The sequence below is a fragment of the Cyprinus carpio genome, chromosome B8 (genome assembly GCF_018340385.1).
Source record: "Cyprinus carpio isolate SPL01 chromosome B8, ASM1834038v1, whole genome shotgun sequence".
Classification (NCBI taxonomy): domain Eukaryota; kingdom Metazoa; phylum Chordata; class Actinopteri; order Cypriniformes; family Cyprinidae; genus Cyprinus; species Cyprinus carpio.
In genome coordinates, this window is record NC_056604.1 from 5,514,424 (window position 1) to 5,523,139 (window position 8,716).

Below are 8,716 nucleotides of genomic sequence, written 5' to 3' on the forward strand. Positions count from 1 at the left end.
CATGCTAACTCATCTAACCAGTTTTGATGTGTGACCGAACATGATACGCCAAGTTTGAACATGCAGAAGTTGCAAATGAGATCTTTTGGATGGTCTTGAGGTTGAACTTCACCACATGCTAGCAAAGAAGCCTACTCAGAAATGATTTCAGTGGTGTTTTTTAGGAGAGGAGCACACTATCAAAAATGAAGATTCTTTTATTTGCATTGATGATTCCATAAAAGAACCTTTAAAACGCTTTCATTCCACAAAGATTCTTTATAGTGGGAAAAGATTCTTTATTCTTAATGTAATGTTCTTCACATCTAAAACAAAAAAAAAAAGGTTCTCTTTGGGGGAACCTCATATGATTGGCATCACTGCAAAAATACCCTTTTAATCCCTTTATTTTTAATTTCTCCACTATCCCGCACTCTTTTTTTCTCATTTAACATCCTGTTTTACACAAAAACATCACTTTATGGAAGCAAAATCTGTTGCAAATTCTGTCTTTTTATGGGAAGTGTTTTCATCATTACCTGCAGGTGTTGCTAACTGTTTCTGTGTTACTGATCTTATATAAAAACTGTGATGAAAGCCGTATTCTCATGACAGTGAGAAATTTTAGGCTATTAATGCTTTTCTCATACATTCACAATAAGACAGAGAGCAATAATACACATCTTCAAAACACAATATATGCATGCTATAAAACAACTTCCCGTTTTTGCCCCACAATGTGTTCTCACAGTTCTGCTCCAAATTCCATCAACAAAAGAGTGGAGCTTAGTTGCAGTAAGTCCTTAAGGAGAAAAATTATGTGAAATGAGTCATTTCAATATGAATGCATTGAAGTAAGCAACCACCCTGCCAGGCTCACGATAACCAGTCCAAGTTGTTTGCTCACAGTTTCTTTTTTGAAGAGGCCTTTGATATGGCAGACATGGAAAGGGATGAGATGAGAAAAAAACAACATTTCATTTCCATTTATCTCCCAAAACACACCTGGACACAGAGAAAAAGCTCTTCGCACCACAAATGAGGTTCCGGGGGTTTGGATGTGGGAGGAGGTTGATAACGGGATGTGTTTTGGAGCCTGAGAGACAAAGTCTACCATCATAATAAAGCAGAAGCCTCGTCAGCGGAATTAAGAATAGAGCATTAGGTATTGCGCATAGAATTAAACGAGGCGGTAGTTCCCACTGATTGTGCCGCACGAAATACTGTATGTGCAGTTTCCTGGTGAGCGCTCTTGGGTGGGTGCAGGTGCTCGTTTATTATGGCTTGGCAGTCACATATGGATGAACACTGTGAATGTTTATGTTTGATGCATAGTCACAGTCTGTCCAAGAGAGCGGATTTTATTGCTAAAAGGTTGCTCAGGAGGCTTTAGGAGAGTGTTTTATTTAAGACGTCACGTTTGAATGTTTCGTTCTGTTCGTGTTTAATGAAAACAAAATGATAGTTGACACACAAGTAAGAGCTATAAAAGGAAGGGTGTGGATGCCATTAATGCACTACTTTTCAAAATGTGGGGTCAGTAAGACTTTTTTCCGATGAAATAAATACTTTTTTTTCATCTCCAGGAGGAATGAAATGGCAGTACAGAGTCATTTTCGAAGGTTATGAAAGATTTCTATTTCAAATAAATGTGCAACATTCTGATTAACCAAAAAAAAAAAAAAAAAAAAAAAAGCTTGGTTTCCACAAAAATATTAAGCAGCTCAACATTTTCAACACTGATACATATAAATGAGTTTCGAATAGGATCATGTGACACTGAAGACTGAGTAGTGATGCTGAAAATTTAGCTTGCATTCCACAGGAACAAAAAAAAAACAGATTTCCAAAGAGTATCCAAATTAATCACAGTTAGTTTAAATAGCATAATATTTCACAATATTACAGTTTTCTGTATTTTTGATCAAATAAATCCAACATTTGTAAGAATATAGAGACCTAAAGGACACCAAACCTTTAAAAATGCTAATTATCAAAACATTATGAATATGATTGTAAGAAATACGTATCATGTAAATAAGTAAATTATTACTAATTTATTCTTAGGGTATTATATTATTTTATTATTATGATTACTGTTTAATATTCCATTACAATGAATAATGTGAATAAATGCTTTACAAGTATTTTTTATTTAGTTCATTTTAACTCAAAATAATAAATAGTTATTTTAACACAGTGAAACATTATTGTAAAGTATTTATCAATTAAAATTATAATTATTAACACAAATGGACTTCATGTTGTGTTTTTGTTGGTGTGTGTGTGTGGTTGTGTGTTGTGTGTGTGGTGTGTGTGTGTGTGTGTAAATATTTTGCTTGAGTTGAGGATAACTGTTGTAAGCACTGTGATTACAAGGAATTTTTTTTTTCAGAATAAAATGACAGAGATAAAACTCTCTATTACTATGCTGTATTAACTGAGCTTATTACAGCAATATTTTTGTCATGTTTTCTTGTATTTTATTATGGGGTCTAGCATCAACTTTGTTCAGCTATTCACTATAACCTATCCCGTCTTGTTCTGAACTGGTTCTGTTTCGACCTGCATCTCTTGACCTTTCATTTGCCCTGTTTGTGATGTAGATGTTCATCCATTGAGCGACGACGCGGACCGTGTCGTCATGAGTCTGAGAGCGCCTCCGTGTTCTCTGGGGATGCTCTACATATCCGAGAGAAGTCTACGTCATCACTCTTCCACCTCGGAGCAGAACGTGGCAGAAGCGCAAAGCGCAGCTTCAAGGCGTGTGGTTCAATTCCCCCCCACGCCGCGCACAATGTCCTCACCTCATCAGCAGGAAATCCATCAGTGAACAAGCCAAGAACGGAGGAGACCCAAGATGCGAGCCCAGACCGGACGCAGTAGCAGGTACAGACAGGCCACTCTCAGACCCCCTGGAAAAGTGCAAGGAGACACCATTAAACGTCTAGAAGTAATGCTAGCTAACTAAATCAACCCGTAAAAAATCACAGCCTCCAATCAGAGCCAAAAAAGATTATAAAAATTTGATGCTATAAGAAGTGTCATGGCAGTACTTTTTATATACTATTATAGTTTTGAAGTTAATAGTTTGTAAGTTAATATTTTGAATTAGGTTATATATTTGTACTATTTTAATCCATTTTTTAAATATTACATTTAGGTTGAATTTATTTTTTTAGTTTCAGTTTGGTTACTTTAGTGCTTTCAAACTTTAAACTAAAACAAAAAAATAGAAAAGTTGCGTAGGAAAAAGCAATTTTTTTCATTTTAATTTTATTTTATTTCAGCTTTATTTAATAAACAAAAATATTTTAATAATATTTGTTTTCATTAATGATAATAACCCTGAATGGAAGAACCTTTTTTTGTTTTTTTATTGCTATAAGTTTATAAGTAAATTTTAATTAATTTATTTTAGTTCACAATTTAGTTTTATTTTTAGCTTTTGTTGAATTCATAATTAGTTAGTCATTTTAGCACTTTTGTTTAATTAAACTCAAAAAAAATCGAAATCTTCGAATAAGATCAATTAAAGTTTTCCATCTAAATATTTATATATGTATGTTTTTATTTCAGTTGTCAGATCAGATCCAGATTCAAATCAGATTATTTTATCAGATGACCCAAAATACCTAACAAAAGAGTTTAGTCAGGGTACCATGTTGAATGTGAGAGAAATTAAAACAAGGCTTGTGAGGGCTAGAAGTACAGTGTCTTCAACGCGAGTGTACTTTGTTCAGCTGTCCAAACAACTTTCGAACATAACTTTTGAGTAGGACAAAAACGCCATAACAGTTTTGAAAGTTGTAAGCTGTTGAAAAATGATGAGCAATAGGAGGAGCTTTATACAGTGTGTGTACCATTGTTAAGGCCACCATTCAGAGCCTCATTGTCATCCGCGTTCTCTGTGGTGTCTCACCTCAATAAAGTCTATTGAAAAGGAGCGACCCAAAGCCATTTCTAGAGACAACAATGAGTAGCGACTTGCCTGATAGCAGCCATCTAGCAACCATAACAACCAAATAAACTGCATACACAATGCACTCAAAACATCAGAACACTTTAGCAATAGCAAAACCCTGGCACACAACCCACAACACCCTAGCATTTTCTTTTATGCTGTGTTTAGTTTCTGCTGTGAAGTCATATTTGCTGAAAAAAGAGTCTTGCAGTAACTTGCTCTTGTGAACTTTTCTGCCCCCGAATGCTTATAGCCAGGGAATCTGCTAAGAACTACTGCTCCGTAATATATTTCATTGCACTAAACTGTCCTCAAAGCTTCCAAGATGGGATTGTTAGGGAACTCAATGCTTTAAATTCAATATTTAAGGTGCCCTGAATCCCTTTACGTTGAGTTGTATTGAGTGCCCCCTCACATTTTGATATCCATAACAGTCTCCCTCTCTCTATTCCTCTTTTACATTGCAGTTAAATGCTTTTGGGTTTATTTTCCACTTGTTCTCTATCTTCTGCAGCACACATTTGCTTCTCAACACATGCCCCCAGTTTCGAAGCAGCACATCTCATTACTTCATGATTACTGAGCTTTTGGAAGCAAAAAATCACACGAAGCCCGCCACGACATTCTTGAAGTTGACTGATTGTTGATAGGGAATTTCTCTGCGCTGCAACAATATTTGGGTGGCACAAGCGGATGAAGGAACACTGGAAAAGCAGAAAATTAATTTTGAAACGCATGTGGAAAGAAAGTGCATTGAATATGTTTATTTTATGGACTTATAAATGTAGTTATTAATAAACCACAATGCTAACATGATTCTGTTATATATTTAGTGCAGTTATCCTCTGCTCTCCCCTTGTAGGCACTGATAAAATTTTGCTCTGTGACCAACTAAGCCCCGGAACCTTTCTTTGTTTCTTTTACATATATGCATTTTTTAGCTTTTTTTTTGTTTTTTTTTGCTCACCAAGGCTGCATTATTTTTTTTTTTTTTTTTCTTCTTTTGATCAAAATACCAGTAATATTGTGAAGTATTATTACAATTTTACAACTGTTTTTTATTGTTAATATATTTAAAAAATGTAATTTATTCCTGTTATGCAAAGCTGAATTTCCAGCAGTCAGTATTCCATTATTTGTGGATTTTCTTTTAAGAAATATTGATGAATAAGAAAGTTCAGCATTTATTTGAAATATAAATCTTGTCTAAATATTATAAATGTCTTTATGATCACATTTGATTAACTTTAATTGCATCCGTGCCTCTGGATATAAAAATATTAATTTCCTTAAACAACACCTAATAATAATCGTTACTGATTCCAAATTCTTTGAAAACTGTAGTGTATCTATTGGTAATCCATATTAGACTATACACATGCAGCTTCACAGAGTGCTAATATTAGATAAAATTTGCATTTTTAAAGCTGACTTAGATATAATGCTATTTCTTTTGCAGTACAAGAGCAGATTTGTAACTTCAACTGAACAGGCAAAGGCTACCATATAGTGCTTTTCCAGAAACAAACGCTAGCACAAATCATCAATATTGACAGTTGATTGACAGTCACCTGCCCCCCCCCCCCCCCCCAGTGATCTGTGTGCTGTTAGCTGCGTTCAGCCCTGAAGAACGAGAAGTTAGCATGCTTCTCACACTTGCCCTATCGCTTCTGCGACATTAAACAAAGGGCTTTTACCCCTGACTACTGCAGACAGTTTCTCATGTCAGTACAGGGTAAATCACTCCGAACAAAAAGGCATCTGCCCTCATTGTATATATACAGTCTCATGTTGTTTTTGTGATTAAGTTAGTTTTCATAAACTGTTACAAGTTTTTATACTGAACAAGTCACAAAAAAGCTGTTCTTTATGCACTGGTCAGTTTTGAGACTTTGAGCTATTTGGCGTTTCATAAGGTGTTGTGTAGGACTTGATAGAAAGAAAACATACAAAATACAATACAATATTTTTGCGTGTTTATTTTATTGCACACTATATTTGTCTGTGAATTGCAATTAAAAACTACATATCTTTCAAGCTGTTTTCACAAAATGAAATTTTCTCCACTTTCAGCGTAGCACTGAAAGTGTTTACAAAGGGGTTCCATGTTCATATATCATTTCTCCTACAAAAATTATGGTGAAAAATGTGTTGTTTTTTTCACTGGTTCTTGTGCATTTTCTTATGAAAACCCCTATAACTCTAATTTGAACAAGAATTTTGAAAATTGCTTTATTCATTTTTCAGATTTCTGTTTTTTGAAAAATGTATGCAAATTAGTGCATATTTAAATAGATAATGTTTCATTTGCATATGTAAACAACATTTAATGTGTAATTTGGCCATTTTAAGGTAATCAGTCAGCTGAGGAAGTATGGTGATGATTTATTAAATATCTTTACTGGAAGGTTTGAACAAACCTTTGGCCTTAAGCATTATGCTTTTGCATGTAACTTGTTCCAAACCAAGTTATGAGCATAAAGGATGCTTAATGAATGATTAAATGGACAAATAAATCCTATGGTCTTCCATTAAAGAGGAGATGTCAACCTATTTAGACACCATAATATCATAGGCACTAGATTGTGGGCCTGTGTGACTTGCATGGCCAGTAAGAAATAAAAAACTAGCAAATACAATCAACCAGAAAACCCAATAAAAAGCACCCAGAATATTTTAGCAATGATATAGCAACACAGTGACAAACAAAAACTACAGTACTGTGTTTTTTGTTCTGGCAAAATGTAAAAATATATAGTTTATCCTTTCAATTGTTATCCTACTACGATTGCAAAGAGTGGTTATAATAGTGAATCACATCGTACCTACGTCATCTGCCTGAAGCACAATTTTGATAGTATTCCCATTCTGCTATCAAAAATGGCTATTATAACTGCCATCTGTTGATGCAACCGTGAGAAGACTGTATTTGCCTTCACTAGAAAATACTGCATTCATGGGAAATGCGGCCGAAAAACCCTCAGGACTTGAGTGATAAAGGAAAGGAAAAACACCCACATCCACCACAAGAAGCATTCAAGTGTGTGTTTTTGTCAAAGGAGCATTCAGCAGCGTGATATAAAAACAGCACGGATCTATTCAGAGGAGACACACTAGATCTGATGGCACATCGTGCTCTCTCTCCCGATCTGTCATTCGTGGGTGTTGCTTACAAGAGGAAGTTGTTAAGAGAGATAAACAACATGTCAGCAAGTCACACTTTTCATGTCCAGAAGCCATTTCCCTTTCACTTTGTCATACAACATACAACATCTATCTATCTATCTATCTATCTATCTATCTATCTATCTATCTATCTATCTATCTATCTATCTATCTATCTATCTATCTATCTATCTATCCGTTCGTTTGTTCATTCGTTCATTTGTTTGTTTTATCTATCGTTCCTTCATTTGATCTATCTATCTATCTATCTATCTATCTATCTATCTATCTATCTATCTATCTATCTATCTATCTATCTATCGTTCATTTGTTCATTTGTTTGTTTGTTCGTTTTATCTATCTTTCCTTCATTTTATCTATCTATCTATCTATCTATCTATCTATCTATCTATCTATCTATCTATCTATCTATCTATCGTTCATTTGTTCATTTGTTCGTTTTATCTATCTTTCCTTCATTTTATCTATCTATCTATCTATCTATCTATCTATCTATCTATCTATCTATCTATCTATCTATCTATCATCTATCTATCTATCTATCTATCTATCTATCTATCTATCTATCTATCTATCTATCTATCTATCTATCATTCGTTTGTTTGTTCATTAGTTTATTTCTTTGCTTTATCTATCGTTCCTTCATTTGATCTATCTATCTATCTATCTATCTATCTGTCTATCTGTCTATCTGTCTATCTATCTATCTATCTATCTATCTATCTATCTATCTATCGTTCATTTGTTCATTTGTTCGTTTGTTCGTTTTATCTATCTTTCCTTCATTTTATCTATCTATCTATCTATCTATGTCGGTCTGTCTCTATCTATCTATCTATCTATCTATCTATCTATCATTCGTTTCTTTGCTTCATCTGTTTTCCTTCTTTGATCTTTATCTATCGTATCTATCTATAATTGATCTATCTATCTATCTATCTATTTATCATCTATCTATCTATCTATCTATCTATCTATCTACTATCTATCTATCTATCTATCGTTCATTATCTATTAAGTTCGTTTGTTCGTTTGTCTATCTTTCCTATCTATCTATCTATCTATCTATCTATCTATATTCTATCTTATCTATCTATCTATTACTTTTCATTTGTTCGTTTGTTCATTGTGCATTTGTTTGGCTCTATCTATTCCTTCATTTTATCTATCTATCTATCTATCTATCTATCTATCTATCTATCTATCTATCTATCTATCTATCTATCTATCTATCGTTGTTTGTTCATTCGTTAATGGTCGTTCATTTGGTTTTATCTATCTATCCTATCATTTTATCTATTTATCTATCTATCTATCTATCTATCTATCTATCTATCTATCTACCTATCTATCTATCTCTATCTAGCTATCTATCTAATCGTTTGTTCATTCATTTCATTTGTTTGTTTTATCTATCGTTCCTTCATTGATCGTCTATCTATCTATCTATCTATCTATCTATCTATCTATCTATCTATCTATCTATCTATCTATCTATCTAATCTATCTATCTATCTATCTCTCTATCTATCTTCTCTATCTATCTATCGTTCATTTGTTCATTTGTTGTGTTGTGCGTTTTATCTA

The 8,716-nt window shown here is 33.7% G+C and overlaps 1 protein-coding gene and 1 pseudogene across 1 annotated transcript in view; both read left to right on the forward strand.

Moving 5' to 3' along the window:
- LOC122138317 overlaps window positions 1–2,865 on the forward strand; it is a 45,812-nt pseudogene extending 42,947 nt beyond the window's left edge.
- The window catches only part of LOC109045602 (metabotropic glutamate receptor 6-like), a 200,175-nt gene that overhangs the window by 183,286 nt on the left and 8,173 nt on the right, over window positions 1–8,716 (forward strand). The gene's annotated exons all lie outside the window — the stretch shown is intronic.